General features: G+C 43.6%; 1 pseudogene across 1 annotated transcript; it reads left to right on the top strand.

Moving 5' to 3' along the window:
- The first annotated feature begins 11,202 nt into the window (after positions 1–11,202).
- Positions 11,203–13,817, top strand: LOC309531991 (WD repeat-containing protein 5 pseudogene; annotated as a pseudogene). The gene has a single exon. The product of its transcript is annotated as a WD repeat-containing protein 5 pseudogene (transcript).
- Positions 13,818–22,254: the final 8,437 nt, after the last annotated feature.

Below are 22,254 nucleotides of genomic sequence, written 5' to 3'. Positions count from 1 at the left end.
TTAGTTGTTGTTGTTGTTGTTTAGTCGTGTCCGACTCTTTGTGACCCCATGGACCAGAGCATGCCAGGCACTCCTGTCTTCCACTGCCTCCCACAGTTTGGTGAAACTCATGTTGGTAGTTTCGAGAACACGGTCCAACCATCTCGTCCTCTGTCGTCCCCTTCTCCTTGTGCCCTCCATCTTTCCCAACATCAGGGTCTTTTCCAGGGAGTCTTCTCTCCTCATGAGGTGGCCAAAGTCCTGGAACCTGAGCTTCAGGATGTGTTCTTCCAGTGAGCACTCAGGGCTTAAGAATGGATAGGTTTGATCTTCTTGCAGTCCATGGGACTCTCAAGAGTCTTCTCCAGCACCATAATTCAAAAGCATCAATTCTTCAGCGATCAGCCTTCTTTATGGTCCAGCTCTCACTTCCATACATCACTACTGGGAAAACCATATGAAGGGGCCAAGATTAGTAGCCGAATACAAACCTGCCTTGTCTCCGTCTCCATAAGTCAAACTAGTAATTGCAGTCCACTTAACCAGCATTGCAAGCATAACAACACAGTAATATACAGAGTGTATCTTTTTTGAAAAATCCTACTGATGATACCTATGGGTAATGTATTGCTCCCTCCCTTCCATACTTCTTCCCTTCTTGTTTTACTTTCCTTTCTTCTCTGGATTTTCCTGAGACTGCAGAGGCACTTTGGCCTCTGGCTTTGACCAGGGAACCAAGGACCACTGGGCGGCCGTTCCCCTTCTCTCCCAGGAAAAACATCTTGACAAGAGCCTGGCCCTATCTATCAACAAGAGAGGAAGCAGCTGCATGGAGCTTGCTTTGCCCACCCCACCCCAGCTGGAAAAAGTACTTGAAAGAACTTTATAATGAAAAAGTAGCACCTGAGCTTGCTTCTCTTCCTCCTGCCCCTTCTCCTTCTCAATCACTTTCCCTTTGGGATTATAAACCTGAGCACAGGGACTGCCTTATTATTGATTGTCACCAGCCGTCTGGAAGTATTTTTCAACTGATGAGCAGAGTAAAAATAGTTTAAAAAATTAAAATGCATCCCCATTGAGAAACCCAGATTTCCCGTTGATGTACTGTTATTTCAACTGCACACTACAAATTATTGTTGGATAACAACCAAGCTGATAGCCCCTGAAGTCCCGCGGCAATTATCTTTATCGCTTCCTCGCATAGCCACTTCATGAAAAATAAACGCTTCCTCATATATTATTCTTGCTGATACAGGCAATAGCCTTTGTAGTCACAATGCCCAGCCACGTGCAACACAGAATCATCTGTCCAATGTATTGAGCAGCATTAATTTGGGACTGTAAACACTGACTATTCACCAGGAATTCTTGAGCAACGACAAGAGAGCAGACATGCCTGGTGTTTTCCTAATAAAAATATAGTAGTGTCCAGCAATAGATGGGAATGAAAGCACCAGAGGAGGTATGGCCCAAGGGCTACATCATGCTGGGGAGAGATGTTTTTATACACCAGGCATATTGCAATAATCTGATGGCTTGAAGAAAGGGAGTAGAAGGAGAGAACTCTTTAGGATTGTTCAAGGAGTCACAGCTGGAAGCAAAAAGATACAGTTAAATAAGGATAATTTAGTAAGAATATGTGGCTTATTCTTATATTCATTTTATTATTTATTAACACAGCTACACTAGCGACCTACAGTTGTACCTTGGGAGTCGAACAGCTTAGTTCCCGAATGTTTTGGCTCCAGAACATGGCAAACCCGGAAGTGACTGTTCTGGTTTTCGAACTATTTTTGGAAGCTGAACACCCGATGGGGCTTCCGCAGCTTCCGATTGGCTGCAGGAAGCTCCTGCAGCCAATCAGAAGCCGTGCTTTGGTTTTTGAATGTTTTGGAAGTTGAATGGACTTCCGGAACGGACTCCGTTCAGCTTCCAAGGTACAACTGTGTATGTTTCCAGGCCCATTTCAAGATACTGGTTTTAACCCATAAACCTTTTTTATTTATTTTCTTTTATTTAACAAGATTTCTATACCACTCGATAAAAAAGAATCTAATCACTTTATATAAAATGGCGTAACCATAAAGATAAACCTTTAAAATGGTAGCCAAAATATGAAGACTGCTGTAGGACCAGGCTATAACCTCTGGAATCTGGATATATGATGTGGACTTTAATGGGCTTCAGATTTAGTAGCAGACTTCAGCTCTCGAGGAGGGGGGATTAAATTTTTCATTTTCAATTTCTGTATTTATATTGTTTTGTAATATATTACGCAAAAAAAATTTTTTAGAAATGAATAGGTTGGAATCCCAGAATTCCCTTTTCAAACAACAGTGAACTTTCTACTTCCATTTTATTGCACCATGGTGGATGATACTGAGATGCAGGATGGAGATCAGATCTCGTACGTCAGGGTTCGGTAACCTGTGGCCCTCCAGACATTGTTGGATTACAGCCCTCATTTTCTCTGGCCATTGGCTGGTTGGAGCTGATGGGAGTCTAACAGCATATGAAGGACCACAGGTTCCTCATCTCTGTAATAAGTCAATGGCTGCAGACACAGAAGAGAAGATTTCTGATATTGTCTATTTGCAGGCATAGCACTGCCCTCTGCCTGGTACAAATAAATCCCATTTGGTCATCGTCGTACAAAAATTCACCACTTATTCATGCTCGAGTTTGTTTCTCTACCACAGTAGCATAGCAGAAGGCAAAGGGTATGAAACCTAGTATCCAGGCAGAGTCTCCAGAGCCTTGAACACGACAAACAATGAAAGTAGGGCAGAAGAGGACAGTTCCCCCATTCTCTCAGCAAATATCACATTGACACACTCCTAGTACAGCAAAACAGTCAAGAACAAATGCAAAAAAATCTATGTTTTATGCAACAAGGCTAATACTCTGGCAAGGTAAAGTAATTGTGTTACCTTGGTATCAGCGCATCTTACCCCCCACCCCTCAATTTGGTGTGCCGCTGGCCTGCGACTCCCAAGTCTACCCCAAGCCATCGGGAGAAGGGGGAGAGCTGTGCTGCCTTGCTGGCGGCCTTCGTTTTGACAGCTAGGGAGTCGCGGACAGGCAGCACACTGAATGTCCGCCATTGGCAGCTCGCTCTGCCCCCATGGGTGGCTCGCTCCGCCCCCGGTTGCAGGGTGCGTGCGCTGCACCCAAGCAGCTTTTCTGCACCTGGGAGGGCACCCTCCATGCCCCACCACGCTTGGGTGTGCACCCCACCCCCCTTGGGAGCGCACCCACCCTGGGCAGCACGGGCATATGCTTCGCCGCTGCTCCCCCCCCAGCCCCTGAAAACGGTATCCTGTCAGAGGAAGGAAAAACCCAACTAATCATGCAAACACCAGAAACTATCCCTTTGCTAGACATGCCCTTTATCCAGAATAAAGTACATTTAGTCAAAGGTAAGATAAGGAGTGAGTTACTGCACTGGCGCTTTTTTTGCAATTACCGGTAGTTTCACATTGGCAGTGCACCAATGAGCAACTGAGCCATACTATCAGCCACAGGCCATGGCTCGCCCGCAGGACTTTCAGTGCCAAAGTCCAGGCCCTGTTTGGCCCAGAACAAGGAAGGGGCCAAAATGCAGCAGGTCTGATTTTCCACTTTCTTAAATTAACAAAGCAACACTTAAAAATAGGGGATTCCTTCCCTCCCATATCCCTAAGACCATGAAGTCCAGAGCCTAAGATTAACTAACTGCACCACTGCAGGTGCATCAGCTGTGTGTCAATACACAGTCAAGTAATGAAATTCTCAAAAATGCAATTAGTGGCACAATCTCTGTTCCAGGCTCTGAGGAATTTTTGAAGCGCTGTGAAATCCTACAGTACATTGGTTTGGAGTTCAGAGTGCCCTATCAGCAAATCCTTCATCCTTTCTGGTTGCATACTGTGGGCTCTTTAGCACATAATTCTAGATTAGTAGTAAAGATGACACTGGTTGGTTGGTTGGTTGGTTGAGCAGCACCAATGTGCTAAACTCTCAGTGTGTGAGATTCCCAGAGACTTCTGATAGGCCACTTTGAGAACAGAATGCTGGACTATATAGGGTTTTAGTCTGATTCTGCATGGCTCTTTTGTTCCTATCCATGGCATCTCAAGTATCAGGTGGCACATTATGTAAAAGACCTCTGTCTGACACCTTGGAGTGCTTCTGCCACTTAGAACAGATAATACTAAGGTAGTTGGACATATACTGTATTCTGACTTAGTTTAAGGCAGCTTCCTATGTTCCTAAAGATGCCTACCCTAACCAGACATGTTAGTACACTGGAATTAGAAAGAAGCAGTTGGCAGTGTTCACTGGGGTTGTCCCATGTTTATGTTCACTGCAGTGGTCTCTCCTTAACATGAAAGGTCAGGGACAGGATAAGCTAATGGGCTTCCCATTAAGGACTGCCGAACTAACTCCACTAAGGAAAGAGTCACTAACGAAAGTTTGACTTATGCACTGCATATTCATGCACAGCAAATATGCATGGTACGCTCACCACTTAGTGCAGGCATAGGCAAACTCGGCCCTCCAGATGTTTTGGGACTACAACTCCCACCATCCCTAGCTAACAGGACCAGTGGTCAGGGATAATGGGAGTTGTAGTCCCAAAAGATCTGGAGGGCCAAGTTGGCCTATGGCTGACTTAATGTAATGAAGTTAATTGCAGTTTTATTATATTAAAAATTATTTACAATTTTATCATGATTGATCTCAGATTGTTATTCCACTTATTTCTTCTATACATACTATATCGCTGAAAAGCAGCCCCATGGATTCCTCTTTTGTTGGTATAACATCCAAAGGCATGTTGCCCCAAATACCTTCAATAAGTGAATTTGTATATTTACTTGTATATGCATTTGGGAGCACAACACAAACAACATTGACACTTTAAGTAACAGGCGATTCTGCCCTAATTCTCAAGCAAATTCAGAGTTGGGTGAAAAGTAGAATTAAATTAACTGTTGGATTGAACCTGGGTTGTAAATCACTGCGATTACTAATGCATGCTAAAAAGAAGAGACACAAGGGGAATGGAGTCTGATGTCTGGCTTCTTTAGTAGCCAGAAGCAAGTCAGAGACACAATTCCTGTGGAAAAGTTTCACATGACAAGCCAGCCCCACGACAGTGCATTTAAAATATCATCACCCTATTTGTTCCTTAACTAGAACATGTTTAATTGGGTCAATCACTTTTTAAAGTATCTCCTAAGGAACTGATTTTACTTAATAAAATCACATGTCAACAGCCAGATCTTACAGCTACAGAGTTTTACGGCTCCTAGCTGTATGTGAGTTTTGCATTGTTATTTATCTACTTATTTAACTTGTTATTATATTGTACCTCTGTAGGCAACACAGTTAGAAAATGGGCATATGCATTTTAAAATAAGCAAGGCTTTTTCTTAGGAATATTATCCTTCCTTCATGCCAAGTTGCGGCAAGGCAGCCTTTGACAACCTTGTGCCCTCCATATGTCTTGGGCCCATCACTGTCTCTTAGTCCTTCACAGGATTGTTGTGAGGGGGGAAATAGGAAGGGAAAAGCTATGTATGCCATCTTGAATTCTTCGGAGGAAAAGTGAGATATAAACCTATATATTTTGGAGAATGGTTTGCCAATTTGCTTGTTCTCTGTGCATTCAGACACCTCTCAAGATATGATTGCCCAACTTGGCATGAAGGTTCCTGATGTGGGGGTGGCAGTTTTCACTTGACGCTGAGCTGCCAGCTGCCATTTTGAATCCAAAACGGCCGACCAAAATATCACTTCAGCATAACTTTACCTGTATTTTGCCACAAGTTTGGTTGCCACTTAAGATATTGTTGTCATGCCCTGTACAAGGGCTTCCAAGTGGAGGCAGCAGACTTTGTTACAATTTGGATGCTGGACACCATTTTGAATCAAAATAATGGACCAAAACATCAATTTTTTGCATGGGTTTGACTGCCTCTTGAGATATTGTCACCAAACATGGCAAGAGGGTTCCCAAGATGGGAGAGGCAGTATTCATTGATGTTTGAACACCAGGTGCCATTTTGAATCAAGGTGGTCGGTCAAAACATAACTTTGGCATGACTTCACCCAATTTTTGGCATGATGTGACGGAATTCACAAATCACACAATCCATCTAAAAATAAATAAATCACAATATATTTTTGTTTCTAAAAATTCCCAAGCAGCACTTGGCACTCCCTCGCTATTGAAAAGATAGAAGGAGTTGTAGTCTAGCAACTTCTAGAGGGCTAAAGGATAGCCACCACTGTGATAGATGATAAAAGGACAGTTTAAACTCATACCCTTGAGTCTTGAGCAAGCAGGCATACATGTGAACAGAACACTACCTGAATAAGAATTAGCTGCATGGAGAATGTCACTTGATGTTACTTCATGAAAAATTCAAACTGTCAAGGGCCTTAAAAATGTCTCTGAATTGCAAACATACAGTCTGATCTAGCTGCAAAGTGTGCAAAATTAAGCAGATGCCCAGCTAATACCTTGCACGTGAAACATTATATGTCAATGAGGCCCTTCTTAATCTAAAGGTGAATTCAATAACGTTATGCTGAATTGCATTCTACAAAGCTTATGATTGAGGGTCAGAACCTCTAGACCATGATGTGATGTCAGCAGCTGCCCTTCCATTGACCCTATCCACTACAAACTTTCTAGCTGAATCCAGTTATGGATGTTATGCCATACCATATTGCTGACTTTTCTACCTGGTGACAATTTTAATGCAGCTGCCTTCACCTTCACAGAGCTTGTGACAGTGCTTAGAAACCACTTTATCTGAGATCTCTCTCTCTCTCTCCACACACACACACACACACACACACACACTTCCTATATATATGCAGTCTCGCTACGGCTGCCCAAATACAACAGCCCCCTTTCCATTCCTCAAAAATTTGTTCATTATAAATTTTGTCATCTGTTCCCAACAGTATAAATAAAGAGCCATCATAACAAAATACCTTGCATATATTTATTAGCCCTCAGGGCAAATATGCAAATATAAAGAGAGGAACCACTGCTGGGAGGGTTGAATAGTTTTTGTACTGGCTAAAGTATCCCTTTTATACTATCATTTCCCCCCTTAGCATATTAATTTCCTGATGTCATAAATGACAGTGCCCTAATTTTGTTGTTCATAGTGTGAGAGCCTTCTATATATAAACCCTTGTGCAAAGCAGACCAAATCTGTCAGGAAAAAATCAGGACAAAGTCTAGTGAGGACGTGTATTTTTTCCACGTAGAAAAGAAGAAAATGGTCAATGCAGCTTACTCTTTACAAGTGTGGTGAAGGGGAGGGGGTCAAGGGTAAAACTTCACAAATAGCTGGCTGGTAGAGAGTGTAATACAGTGGTTACAGCACCAAGTTTGTGAGATATTGATTACCCTGTTCGCAACATATTATTCTCAGGTTACACCAGCTGGGTAAGGACTCTTGTGACTGTTAGGATCTCTGAAGGATATAATGGATGAAGCTGATTAAGAAACTGTTGATCGCAACAAAAATTATGCAGCCTTGCTGTTGGAAAACAGAACACTTACACCCCTGTTTGGACAACATAACCAAATACAATGGATGTCCACAGACCTTGGGGAAAGGGTCATAGCTCAATGGTAGAGGACATGCTTTGCATGCAGGATGTCCCAGGTTTAATCCCTGGCATCTCCAGGGAAGACTGGGAAAGATTCCTGTTGGTAGATATAATACTTGTCCAGATGGAGCAATGGTCTGATTTTAGCACAAGGCCACTTACCTGTGTTGACATTTGGAGCTGGTCACCTGAACAGACTGTGAGCACAAACACATGCACAGGTGGAGTTCACATGACCAGGAACGCTACAAAAAGTGGTTTGCAAAAACCAACCAAAGGCACATAGGTCAATGGCAAGAACCAGAATCGCAACATGTAATTAGCACAACGTGTTGAGTATTATGTCTTGGGTTCAAAGATAAGCTGACGTAAGAAAGTTCAGAAAATGAAAGTTTTCTGTCTCACCTATTCCTTGCAAGCCACCTATACCTACCCAAAGCCTGCCCAGAGGGGTGGGTGGTGGTTCTTCTGTGAAACATGGAATGGGGTGGAGGGCCTGTTAGAGGGATGGGGGCATACAGCTTTCTTTTCACAGACTTCCTTAAATCGACTGCTCTTAGGGCCACAACATTAATTGTGTGGTCTGCCCTCGCGTGTGTGATTTTTCTTGGACAAATAGCCAGTGTGAGAAGACCAATCTGGATTAGGACCTTGCTGTGGTGTGTGGAAGGGGCATGTGGGGGTCTTTATTCATTTGCCCCGTATTGCAGTCCTGTTCCAGATCAGTATTCCCCTGCCCCAACACACACTTGCCATTTGCACAAAGGAGGGAGAAGCTCCAACTGGAGCAAATGGGAGCTTCTTTTCCCATGCAATTTATAATTGCGTTATAAATGCATTCATTTACTGTCAGGTGCTTGTCTGCACAGAAGAGAAAATCGCTGGCAGCTCACAGGATTTTGGTAGGTGTCAGCATTTTCACAAAGAACTTTATTGTCTCTTACAATTTACTTTCAGCCAACGTACAGTACTTTTTGGCACTGCATCCAGACCCTGCCTTTTAGTTCATCTTCTCTAGCTATTTGGCTCTTGTTAGCTGGAGTAATTATACCTAACATAATCTTTAATGTACTGTACTGAGATTAGGAAGGGGCCGCATTATTTGTTTAACATACTGTATCAATTCTGTTTAACTTCCTGCAGCCCCTTTAATATTTTTTATAAACAAGGGAATATATGAAGAGACTTGCTAGCTCAGGACAAAGATCTATTTAGTTCAGCCCGTTTGCCACAGTGGCCAACCAGATACTGTCTGGAAACTCCATAAGCAGAATAGGATGGCAATAGCCCTCTCTTGCTGTTGGTCTTCAGCAAACAGTATTCCAAGGCATGCTGCAACTGATCTTAGAGGAAGTACATAGCCATCAGGGTTTGTAGCTATTGATAGCCTTATCCCCTTTAAATTTGTCAGATCCTCTATTTATATATATAATGTTTATTAATTTTCTGTTTTACAATTTAAAGTACTCATTTTTACATCCTTAAGATATCAATGACTTCCCTTCTCCTTCCATAGTTCATTTTACATATCATAAATCACTGCCTATTTTTCAGAAACTATACCATTCCATTATTACATCCATCATAACTTATTTACACTGCTGAATTTCTCTTAATGCTACCAGCATTTTCAACTCTATACAGTTATTTGCCATATATTCAATAAACGTTTTCCAATATTCTCTAAACGTATTTTCTTCTTGTTCTCTTATTCTATATGTTAAGTCTGCAAGCTGCGCATATTCTGTCAACTTAAGTTGCCACTCTTCTTTGGTTGGGACCTTGCTCGTTTTCAATTCTTGGGCTAACAAAACACGGGCCGCAGTAGTGGCATACATAAATAACCTTTTTTGGCACCTGGGAATTTCCATCTGAATTATCCCCAACAGAAAGGACTCTGGGTTGTTGTTTTTTGAGGGGTGGGGAAGTACTTTTAAACATTTTTTTCAGTTCATTCTGGATCATTTCCCAATAGTCTTTTACCCTTTTACAAGTCCACCAGCAAATCCTCTTTTAAAGGCATCCAAGTTGATCCTCTTATGGGAGTGTATTCCACAATTTACCAGTAACTATATACAGTGGGGGAAAGCGCTGCCTTTTGTCTGTCCTGAATCTTCAAATATTCAGCTTCATTGCATGCCCACAAATTCTGGAGTTAGGACTATCTGCTTTATGCATAATTACCATGCATAATTGTATGCACCTCTTATGCTCCCTTATGTCTCCTCTTACATTTTCTCTAAACTAAAAACAACAACAACCCCAATACTGTAACCTTTCCTCACAGGAGAGTTCTTGACTGGGTGTGACATTCTTTGAGGGTAGTGGGCTCTTCTCTTTTTTGCCACACACCTGGTGGTTGATTTATATTTAACCTACGCTAAGCCCTCGGGTTAAGGCAGGGGTCAGCAAACTTTTTCAGCAGGGGGCTGGCCCACTGTCCCTCAGACCTTGTGGGGGGCCAGACTATATTTTTTGGGGGGGAGAAATGAACGAATTCCTATGCCCCACAAATAACCCAGAGATGCATTTTAAATAAAAGGACACATTCTAGTCATGTAAAAACACCAGGCAGGCCCCACAAATAACCCAGAGATGCATTTTAAATAAAAGGACACATTCTAGTCATGTAAAAACACACTGATTCCCGGACTGTCCGCAGGCCAGATTTAGAAGGCGATTGGGCTGGATTCAGCCCCCGGGCCTTAGTTTGCCTACCCATGGGTTAAGGCTAGGCAAATAATAAAACTAGTTAATTATGTTTTATGGACTGTGAAATGCTGGCCACCTAAAGGCCATCTAATCCAACCACCTTCATAGAAAAGGGGCCAATAACGCTGGCAAAACAAACAGTACAGAAAAATGAACTTGCTCAAAAATAGCCCCACTGACTACTCGAGTCGTCTACTTTGAAGAGAAGCGACTTTGAAGCCAGCAACTCAATGGCTGAGTCCCAAGTGCTCCTAAACAGCACACGACTGGTTCAAAACACTGCAATTGTTCACTTAAAATATAAAGGCCTTACAATGTTTTTGAAAGATGCTTGGGCTGGAACTATAGTGTGCCTGGAGGAGATGAGGTGGGGCACTAATTGAGGAGTGAGATGCGTTAGCTCTTTGCCTCCTGGTGCAATGAAAAATACACACTGAGAAGGGATAGGAAGGAATGTATGTCTCTCCCTGGCAACGTGTTATGTTTCCCTTAGGGGACCTCACAGTTTGAAAAGCACTGAAACAGCAAGGGGGAGTTGCTTGTGTTCAGTTAAGAGAGAGAGAAATGGAGAGTTCTCTGCAATTTTGCACTCCACTGCCATAGTCAACTGAACAGAGTATTAACTGATTGTCCTCCCAACACCTAATGCTTCGGAAGTATTACAGTATTCACATCTCAAACAAAAGCAAATTGAGACACAGAGATTAAATCATTTGGCGGGCAGCCCGTGGTAGGTGCGCACAGCGCATGCGCTTGGGCCGCCGCCGCTGCTACCGTCGCTTTTCCTCAAGCTGCAAAAGCGAGCGCGGGTGCCGCGAGTGGTGCGTCGGGTTTGTTCAGTGCGCCTGCGCGAGGCCCTGGGTATCCCCTCCTCCTCAAGCGAGAGCTGCCGCCGCCGCTGCTGCTGCTTCTCCCGCCGAGCTCTGAGGTGGAGGCAACGGCGGAGAAACCGAAGCCTCTGGCCGCGCCTTAAGGGAGCTCAAAGTGGAGTACGTGGTTCTTTCCGCCCACCTCCCTATTCTGCCTGCAGTGACTGGTCCCCAAGGTCGCAGCCGAGTGGAGAATTTGAAGCTCCGAAGTTGCCCCAGCCCTCTTGTAGGAGACACCCACCTTTGAATTGGCTTGCACTTCCATCCCGTGAAGTGCCCAGATCCTGGCGTGCTAGTTTCCACAGCCATGGCAACGGAAGAGAAGAAGCCAGATTCAGAATCAACCAAAACACAATCAACACCCTCCTCTTCAACCAATCAGAGCAAGCCTGCCCCTGTAAAACCAAACTATGCCCTGAAGTTCACGCTGGCAGGACACACCAAAGCTGTCTCATCAGTGAAATTCAGTCCCCATGGGGAGTGGCTGGCCAGTTCTTCGGCTGATAAGCTTATAAAAATCTGGGGCGCCTATGACGGCAAATTTGAGAGAACCATATCTGGCCACAAGCTGGGAATCTCTGATGTCGCTTGGTCATCTGATTCAAACCTCCTTGTATCTGCCTCAGATGACAAAACGCTCAAAATTTGGGATGTGAGCTCGGGGAAATGTTTGAAAACCCTGAAGGGGCACAGCAACTACGTCTTCTGCTGCAATTTCAACCCGCAGTCAAACCTCGTCGTCTCAGGATCCTTTGATGAGAGTGTGAGGATATGGGACGTCAAAAGTGGGAAGTGCCTAAAAACCCTGCCAGCCCATTCTGACCCGGTTTCAGCGGTGCATTTTAACCGTGATGGCTCCTTGATAGTGTCCAGCAGCTATGATGGCCTCTGCCGAATCTGGGATACAGCATCAGGACAGTGTTTGAAAACACTGATTGATGATGACAACCCCCCTGTGTCTTTTGTGAAGTTCTCTCCCAATGGCAAATATATTCTAGCGGCAACGTTGGACAACACTCTTAAGCTTTGGGACTACAGCAAAGGAAAGTGCCTAAAGACCTACACAGGCCACAAGAACGAGAAGTACTGCATCTTTGCCAACTTCTCGGTTACTGGTGGGAAGTGGATCGTGTCTGGTTCAGAGGACAACCTGGTTTACATTTGGAACCTCCAAACGAAAGAGACTGTACAGAAGCTGCAAGGGCATACAGATGTTGTGATCTCTACAGCCTGCCATCCGACTGAGAACATCATTGCCTCAGCAGCTCTAGAAAACGACAAAACAATTAAACTTTGGAAGAGTGACTGTTAAAATGTTTTCAGCATCACTTCAGAGACTGCTGGGGAGGGGCATGTCTGGAAAACATAGGAGTATTTTGTGTTTGTTGAAGACCCATTTGCCAGGAAACAAAGCAACCTTTGAGAAGATGATGTCTCCTAGTCTTGGCCCAAAGAACTTCTCTCTTTGGCTTGTCTCCGAATTGGGAAAATATAGTGGGGGGTTTTTTTTGGGGGGGGTTAATAAAAAGGTTCTGTTTTCTTTGATGAATTGGCGGCTTTTCCTAATGGGAAGCCATTAACTATTCTCTCCTTGGAGAGTAAGATAGCAACTCTGTCTCCTAACAGCAACCACCGCCAAGTCATAAACTTAGAAAGAATCTGGATATGTTAACATTTTTGAAGAAACAGAAAAAAAGATCCAGGCAGGTAGGCCGTAGTACATAAAACTTTAAATAGAAGAGCCATGGTGTCACATTACTAAAGGCAGTTTTTTAAACATGACCAAACAAGTGTTCTTTTGCCTTGCACCTCTTCTCATTTCCCACCCATCCAAGTTTCCAGAACCTGTGATTAAATCACCCTTTCTTTGTCCTTCTGTGTAACGCACCCTGTTCATCATGCTCCTTGACAGGAAAAGTTATTCACGTTTTTCACCCCACCCCAAATTATCTGCTCAACCTCTGTCCTCCTAAGTCCTTGCTTGTGGCTTTTTGTTTTTACTTTAAAAAAAATATTCTGGCAAATTTCACAAACTCTGTACAGTTATTTCAGTATTAAAAAAACACACACTTTTTTATCTTGGAAACCTCATGGTATGAGCTTGTATTTGCTAAAGGTATGGCTTTATTCTACCCCCCCCCCCTTTTCCACATTGGTATATTCCTTTTCTATCCTTTCTTACCTCTCCTCTGCACTTATCAATATTTTACATATCAAACCTGGTTACCATATGCACAATAAAAAGGTGGGATTTGGGGTGGGAATCATTTGGCCAAAAGTATGCTGAAACTTTTTGATGGATCCAAAGCAAGAACCCGGATTTCTGAGTCAGTGCCATAACCACAAGTTTTCATTTTCCTTTGAGTGCAACATGAACATCAAAGAGGAAGGTTATGATTTGGGCATGTCGGACCTCAGTTAGAAATGTATAGTCAGGGGTAATTGGATTGTGGTGGAGAAAACTTCCTGTTTGCTGTTGAATGGCAAGAAGACAAATGATGTAATTACATGAAAGAGTTGCAAAAGTTATAATCATAAAGGGAAATGCTCCCTGTCTGGCCATGTGCACTTTCCTCATAGGTTTATTTCTGGAATGGTTTTGATTTCAGTTAATTGAATAAATGGCTAGGAAAAGTAGGAATGAATTAAACATTAGCAGAATGAAAGATTTAAAATATTATATGCCTACCTAAAAGGATATATATCAAAGCTATTCTAGCAAGTACTCTTTTTTTCTTTCTTTCGAAAAAGAAGAATATGCCAGTTGCTTGCTTTGGCAAATTCTTGTCTTTTCATTCTATCTCCACCCCATTTCTAGGAATGGTGTCTCTTGTATCCCAAGCTGCATGATGTTTTTGGAAAGGTAAAATACATTTTTCATACAAATTCCATTACATACTTTGGTCAAGGGCTAACTTTTTCTACAAACAGCCAAATTGTGCGCCACACAAAATAGACTTCTTTACATCCAATTCTGGCTGTGTGCTGTATGATTCACATTGTACCATGATTCTTAAGGACGTGCCATCATTCCTTTCAACCAAAATTTAGCAGACAGTACTGCTATTCATATATATTTATTTCTAAAAATTGTCTGTTACGCTTATTATCATTATTTATCATAGATAGAAAGCAACAACTGTGCAAAACCTCAGTTATTACCATGCCATGGTTTTAGACCAGACAGTGACTAGTGTGTTCTGCAATAAAATGTTACAGCGTAGACTGACACCCAGTCAGCTTCCTTCAAGGTAGTCTCCTGTGATTTTCCATCTTTCCTCCCAGCATTCTGTGGTCATTGTAAATACTCAGTCGCACTAGGCTATTTTTTTGGGAGGGGCTTTTTTTTGGGAGGTGAAGAGGAATTTGTGCCCTCTTGTTTTTTTCTTACTTGATACCTATTTTGAACTTTTTGTTACAAGAAACTATGATAACCATCATTAAAATAGAATTTTGCAGTTCACAGTGTTCCTTCAGTAGAGATCTATAGAGCTGCACCATAGATTTTTATAATGGCAAGAAGCCCTCTGAGCTACTTGCCACCACATCCACATATAGGAGTTATCCTGGAACATACAAGAAATACATTTCACAAGCTATTCTCTGATTTTAATTACCTTTTCTACAGAAGAGCATCCTGGTATTAATACTATGGCACACCACCCAAATCTCTGAGCAGTGCAAGATTCCAGGCGCTTACCCAGAATTCAGCTTCCTTGGAATGAGGGACAGCAGAGACTGTGGCGTCTTTATGATATATGGTTTATTTATACAACATGAGCTTAGGATGAAGGGGCCCACAGCATTAACACCCCTAGAAGGTCTGGCTTCTCCCATAGCCACAAGCCTTGGACTGAAGCAGAAATCAAACATGTCTCTCCCTCACATGCGCCTGCCTACCATCTACTTCTAGCTTCCAGCTCTCACACACTTCCATTCTGATTTTTGTCCTTCTAGCCACTAGTGAGTTGAGGGGGAGGGGGCATCCATTTGGCCTCTGGCACAGAGCCATTTCCTTTGTTACCCTAATGACCCATACTTAGGGGTCATTACCAATAGCCTTGCTATTCCAACAATTAAACCCTTGCTGGATCCAGAAATTAGAAAGGAGTCAGGCATACAGTCTACCCCACCTCCTAACTCATAACAATACAACAGAACTATATTGTATATGGTACTAAAAAGCTTTTTAAAATATGATATTTCCATACCAGCCAATATATCTATGTAAGTAGCATGTGAGATATGCACTGATCTCTGCTTTCTTTAGATAGTGCAGAAAGCGGTTGCTAACAGAATTGGTACTAATTTTATGATAATGATCTTGTAGTACTAATTGTCTGGACAAACATTTCATCCTATTAATTTTCATGTCCCTCCTTCTTATAGTTTTTTTTAAAAAATGTGTCTCTTGTATGAAATCTAATTATGTGCACATCCACCAATTTATCCCTCTTCACAAAAAGAGACTCATTTCACCATTAGCCGACTTGGTCACACTCCTACCTGTTTTGCAATTCTGCGCAGCTGTATTGTTTCCCAAGCTTTCCCAATTAATCTTGTTTAAAGGTGTTACAAACCCAGCAAACATAACACTGTCTAAGACACAGCTGTGCAAAAATAAAATTTAAAAAATTGCCATGATTTAGAAAAATCCTAAGCCTACTCCAAAGTGCAATAAACAGTCCAATAATCAAGAGACGGGAGCATGAATGTACTGTGTGAGCAGCATGCGGGGCAAAGCACACTGTACAGAGACTGCTAGGAACAATGCGGTAGGAAACAAAACATTAAAAACTCAAATGGAAGCCCAACAACAGGCATACAGTCTTAGGAGGAGGTTTATTGCATAGATGACCAGAGGAGTTCAGATATCCCGTGGCTTCTCTTTAAAAGAGGCAAGAAAACATTGCAAAACTACCAGCCTGAATTTAGCTACATTTCCTATAAGCTACCATAGCCAAGATTTTAATTAAAAGCAGGAAAGCAAGAACAATCTCATGCCAGGTGGTCTGGCAGTAGCCCACTGGCTCTGTTTTAATGGAGAAAAATGTAAAACACAATTGTTAGATAAACTGTATATCATACTTTCATAATAACAGAAGGGAGAAATTCAGAGAGGAGGGAGAAATACACAACATAGAATAATATATTATAACATACGGAAAGGCAACATACCATAGAAATGTAATACACTTTTAAAAAACCAAATACAATAAACTAGTAGAATTTGCAGTATCCAATCACGTCTTGTACAGCTGCCGATGAAAAGATTTTTGCAAATAGCAATTACAGTGCCTGGCATGAGGTCTATCACTTATATGAATGTGCTATTGCTGTCTGCAATTTTTTTTATTATATCATATGTAGGTAGGAAGTCACAAACACAGCTGCACATGTTCAAAATTAGTAATTTTCCCTTTCCTCTGAAGACATCATTTTTCTGTTTTTGCTTTTCTTGTGCTCCTGTGCCTTTTGGTACAATGACATACTGTCATGTTTCTTGTTATAATTGCAAGGATTAAGAATCCCTATTTAGAATCAAAGCACCAAAGTTGGTAGGGATCTAGTAGGTCACCTAGCAGCACAATCACATTTCCTAAATCAGGGAAACCAGTAGTTTAGGCCTCCTTTTAAATACATTTTAACAAAGGTGATGCTAGGTTTTTAAACCAAACTAAGGCAGAGCAGGTAAAAACTGAAGGTGATTCAATGGCCTTATCTAAAGCCCTGCCATCCTCTCCCAGGCAGGGCAGACATTAAACTGGAGAAACATTCTTCTGGGGCAAATGGGGTGGAAATGCCTGGATGAGATTAAAACCAGCTACAGAGCTGGTCTAAATCACCCATTGATTTGAGGGTGTATGTTCTTGGTCTTCCCTTGATACACCCTCTTTTGATCCTACTGAAGTCCCAAGCCCTGCAAAAGCAGGGACCCAGCAATTGTTGGCTTGGGCACTGGAGGTTTCCACAGCAGTGAGGAGGGGACCCCTGACCATTAGGTCCAGTTGTGACCAACTCTGGGGTTGCGGTGCTCATCTCGCTTTATTGACCGAGGGAGCCGGCGTACAGCTTCTGGGTCATGTGGCCAGCATGACTAAGCTGCTTCTGGCGAACCAGAGCAGCACACGGAAATGCCGTTTACCTTCAAGCCGGAGCGGTACCTATTTATCTACTTGCACTTTGATGTGCTTTCAAACTGCTAGGTTGGCAGGAGCAGGGACTGAGCAACGGGAGCTCACCCCGTCACGGGGATTCAAACCGCTGACCTTCTGATCGGCAAGTCCTAGGCTCTGTGGTTTAACCCACAGCGCCACCCGTGTCCCCTTCAGTGTCATAGATTTGATCTATTCTGTGTCCCCTGGAATGCCCTCCCAGGGGCCATAGGAGTGCACACTAAAAGACTCAAATTCTCATAAGCTTTGCATATGCTAATTTATATGTGTGGGTATCAGTGCTTTTTTTCTAGAAAAATAGATGCCGATACTCATCATGAAGTTCTTACAGTAAGTGTCACACTTTTTAACAACAACAAAGAAAAGAGATGCCGGTACTGCGTACCCCTGACCCTCTGGGGGAGCACCGGTAGGTATGAATTTAGTGATTTGAGCAAATTCAGGCAGTGGCTAGCTGAGGTCTCACCAGTCTGCAGCATGCCCAGCCACTCTGTAAACTAGGGATGGGGAACCTCCACCCTATGGGCCAAATGTGGCCTGACAGATTTCCCCATTTGGCCCATCTCGCCCAAAACACATCCACGTGCCCCATATCTAATGTCATACATGTTGCCAAGTTTCAGGAAGACAGGTGCATACCTGGCTTGTCTGTGTGAATTCCCCCTGGGGAACTCAAGCATGAAGTCAAACCCTGCAAAATGGTAATGATTGACAGGTAGGTGGTCTCACCCACCTGTCAAAATTGACCTGCCATTTTTTTTTTTTAAAAAAAGGGGGGGGTAAGGAAATCTGAGGTCCAGCACAAAAGACCCACCCTCTAACAATACCCTTAGTTTTTAGGAAGGAATTGTCAAAGCCTTAGACCAGTCACTCCACTGCTAAATGCCTATTGTGGTAGGAAAGTGTTGCCAGCTGGGTGGCCACTCCCAGTGCCTGGCCCTTTAACAGCAATCTGAAGCTTTTCCTGGAATGGAAATGGGTGCTTTTTCTCTTCACAGAGGTATCTGGTTAGCTACTGTTGTGAACAAGCTACATGGGCACCAAGGGCCTGATCCAGAAGGGTCCCTGTTTTTTATGTTCAGAAAAGCTTCATACGTTAAACTTCTTATCTAGCAGGCTGCTGTTAAAGACACAGGAGAAGAGCCAGTCTTAAAAACACCAGTCTTCTGGGCAATTCTAGGCATAGGGGGCAACAGAGGGCAGGGAGAAGAGACTCAACTCTTGCCTGACAAACAACAGGACTGTATCTTCTTTTCCACCCAGAAATCTTAACACGTGGGATAAATCTCACCCTTTCAGAAATGCACAATAGTCTTTTCCTGCACCGTCCCTGATATTTTTTGTACCACTGCTACTCTTAGGGTTTGGGTTTTACCCCCCCTGGCTTGAAGTAACTGAAGCACAATAACAATCCTCTTATGTTCCTGACACAGATTTGTCATCAGGCACCTGCCCTGACTGCTGCTCTCAAATTACACTCTATGTTTTTCCAGGGCGTGCTGCATCTTCTACAGACTATAATCATATTTGCATTAACTTGAGGTGAAACTACACGGTACATTAAGCATACTTTTGGTTTTTTTAAAGTCCTCTAGAACACACGCCCCTCTGAAGTCTGGGCAGTGTGAGGAGGAATATGAGCAAGGGTACTTCTGGATAGACCTTTATCCTGGGGTGAGTGCTCCTCATGTGTGCAGGTGTTTTGTTTGTTTGTTTTGCAGCAGCCATAGAACATTTTTGGCATCAAGATGCCAGCTTGGATCCCTCCCGGTCATTTAATCTGGCTTTACCCTTTTCAGGAAAAAAATCTGCTGAATTGAAAACAAAAACTCTGTAGCCAATTACCCCTTGTGACGTCTGAATAACCTGTTTACAGTATTAAGCCGCTCTCCAGAAGCACCTCAAAAGAAGGTAGTGGCTGTTCCTACCTGCTCTCTCACTTCTCTCTGATTGCTTGTCCTTCCTCTCCCTGGGAAATGCAAGAAAGGGATGGTCATAGAATATGCAGCACCTCAGTCTCTCACTCCTCTGTCACTTAAACCTACTATGATAGCTGCTTCCTTTGTTCTTCTGATGTTGTGATTTTGTATTTTTAAAAAAATATTTTGTACTTTAATGGTTGCTTGCTCATAATAAATAGTTGGTTGACTGACCATACTACCCAAAGAGATGGCAACGAGCCTGCAGCTTTGCCAGCACCATACTACCCAAAGAGATGGCAATGAGCCTGCAGAGATGGTGCCCCTATTTTTCCTTCCTCCCTCTGGATGGCTCTTTTACTAGGCTTAGCTTTTTCTGCCCTACTGCCTAAAGAGCATCTGACCAGGGGAAGTTAGCACAGGGAAATTAGCACTTTTGTTCTGACAGGCTTTCCCAGCTGGATAAATGGGTCTTTCACCACAAGTTTTAGTCTTTAAAATGTATTTGTTTTTGTTTTCTTAATAATCTTTATGTGTACATCACCTTGAGATGGTGGTTTAGAAGGTGAACAACAACAACAATAGCAGCAGCAGCAGCAGATGTCTTGCTTAGTCCTTGCTGCCACTTCTCCCTCATCTCTTTCTGAGTGGGGTGGCAGGATTTGGTTTGCTGGGCTGAATGCCCACTGTTGTGCTGCCCAGACAGGGCTTAGATAAGCAACTCTGATTGAATGAGGTGTTTGCTCCCTCGGTCCACAATCCTCTGTCCACAGAAAGAGGGTGGAGGCGGCTGCCAGCATTCTCTGTTAAGTCAGCATGATGGGCCCAAACCTTCCTTCTTGCAGTGCCTAGAGAGGGAAAGCAAGAGAGAGGCCAGCAACACTGCTCCCTTCTCTGGCTTGTATATTCTCCCCCTCCCCTACAAGGCACCACAAGGTGTGCTTCAGCAAGTTTCTTCTTCATCTGATATTAAATTTTCTCAGCTCCTGCTTTCAAACGTCCTATATTATTTTTAAACTAATTGGGTCATGAAGAGTCAGACATGACTAAACAACTAAACAACAACAACAATTTTATATACCGCATTTCTCCCAGTGCAGGACTCGAGGCAGCTCACAACATAAATTGAAACAGATGCAGCTAAAAACATACAATCAATATAATCAAAACAACAACAAGTAACCCAATTTAAGAACACAGCACCAAAACATTGAAAGTAACACACATGCACTTACAACACTTGCCCTCATAAGACCCTGCCATAACCACCAGTTAGTGGCCAAAGGCTTGCTGGAACAAAAAAGTCCTTGCCTGCTGGGCAAAGAAAAGCAAAGAAGAGGCCAGCCTAAGTCTCCCTGGTAGGGATTTCCGCTATCTTGGAACAGCCATCAAGAAGGTCCTCTCTCCTGCCCTCACCTGGGAAGGTGGCAGGATATGGAGAAAAGACATCCCTAGAACAGTGTTTCCCAACCTTTTTTGGGCAAAGGCACACTTGTTTCATGAAAAAAATCTCGAGGCACACCACCATGCCAGATGGGGAAAGGTCACTTTTTACTTATGTAAAAAAAAATAAAAAAATAGTAACAGCATAGAAGGTAATGGTTAGGCTAGCATCCCTCTTCCAAATATGCTAGGTTTTTATTTGCAGGGACTGTTCTACATGGGAAAGCATTCAGCACTGTCATTCTCCCATCTGCCATCTGAATTGGTACTATTCTGGGTCAACTTACTCTGCTGCATGTGTAGATGAAAATGGCACCAAGTGTGGGGGAGGGGGCAGAACAGGTTTCACATACAGGATATTAAGCATACACGTACTTCAGATTGAACTGGTTGCTTGCTTTGCAAGTTTTCATTTCCCAAATGACTGCCTTGGCAAGCGCAATACCTACCAGGCTCAACGCCGATCTCGCGCTGCCGCTTCCCGCGCTCTCAAGGACCCGGAGGAGGAAGGCGTGAAGGGAATCCCAAAGGCGCGAAAACCTCGCGCATGCGCAGGCCTTCCGCCTGCGACAGCCCAGTAGGCCGGCCGAAGCGAGCGGCGATGGGATGTGGGAGGGAGCTCGCTCGCCGCCCCGCGTGTGCCTATGTGGGGCACGTTACAGCCCCGTGACGTCAGCGCCACGCAGGCAGCCAGGCAGGCAGACGGCGAGAGCCCCGCGCTGGGCGGCCTCTCCTCGCCACCGCCGCCCCGCCTCTCGCCGCCCGACTCGCCCGCCCGCCTCCCTCCCACGGCACACCAGGCAACGTCTCGCGGCACACTAGTGTGCCGCGGAACACTGGTTGGGAAACACTGCCCTAGAAGGACTTAAAATTCTACCAGGCTAAAATTCATACAGGTGCATTCCAGAGAGGCACCTAGTTGGTCCCTGTGAGAACAGGATGGTGGACCAAGTAGGGTAGCATCTCCTACAGGGCATAGAAGGGGTGATGATGCGGATGCTCCCCGGGTTGTGAATCCTAGACCTGCTCCTACCAGTGTGGAGCCCTGACTAACTCCAGCTACAAAAGCTGAAGCTGCTGAACAGCTGTTGTTTTTCCTGCGATATACGGTATATAAATTTTTCTGTATCCTTATTTTTTAAATCTTATCACAATTTACATGGGGGATTGTTAAATTTGCAGGAGTACTTTTTGATTTGTTTATTGTTCATGACTTGAAACAATGCAAACCTTTCCTCCTTGCAAGCTGCCTTGGGGAGGCATGGCTTTAACTAAGGCAGGCATGGCCAAACTTGGCCCTCCAGTTGTTGTTTTTTGGACTACAAGTCCCATCATCCCTAGCTAACAGGACCAGTGGTTGGGGATGATGGGAATTGTAGTCCCAAAAAACATCTGGAGGACCAAGTTTAGCCATGCCTGAACTAAGGAAAGGCGGCAGGGCAAATAAAACGGCGGTGATTTACTGTCTGATCCACACCAGCTGATCAGAGACACTTAAAAAACATCTCTTTTGTCCCTCAAAGCACGCGTCTGGCC

The sequence above is a fragment of the Podarcis vaucheri genome, assembly GCF_965113315.1.
Source record: "Podarcis vaucheri genome assembly, chromosome: 5".
Classification (NCBI taxonomy): Eukaryota; Metazoa; Chordata; class Lepidosauria; order Squamata; family Lacertidae; genus Podarcis; species Podarcis vaucheri.
The sequence above is the reverse complement of the archived record's forward strand: the minus strand, read 5'-3'. Positions and strand labels throughout refer to the sequence as shown.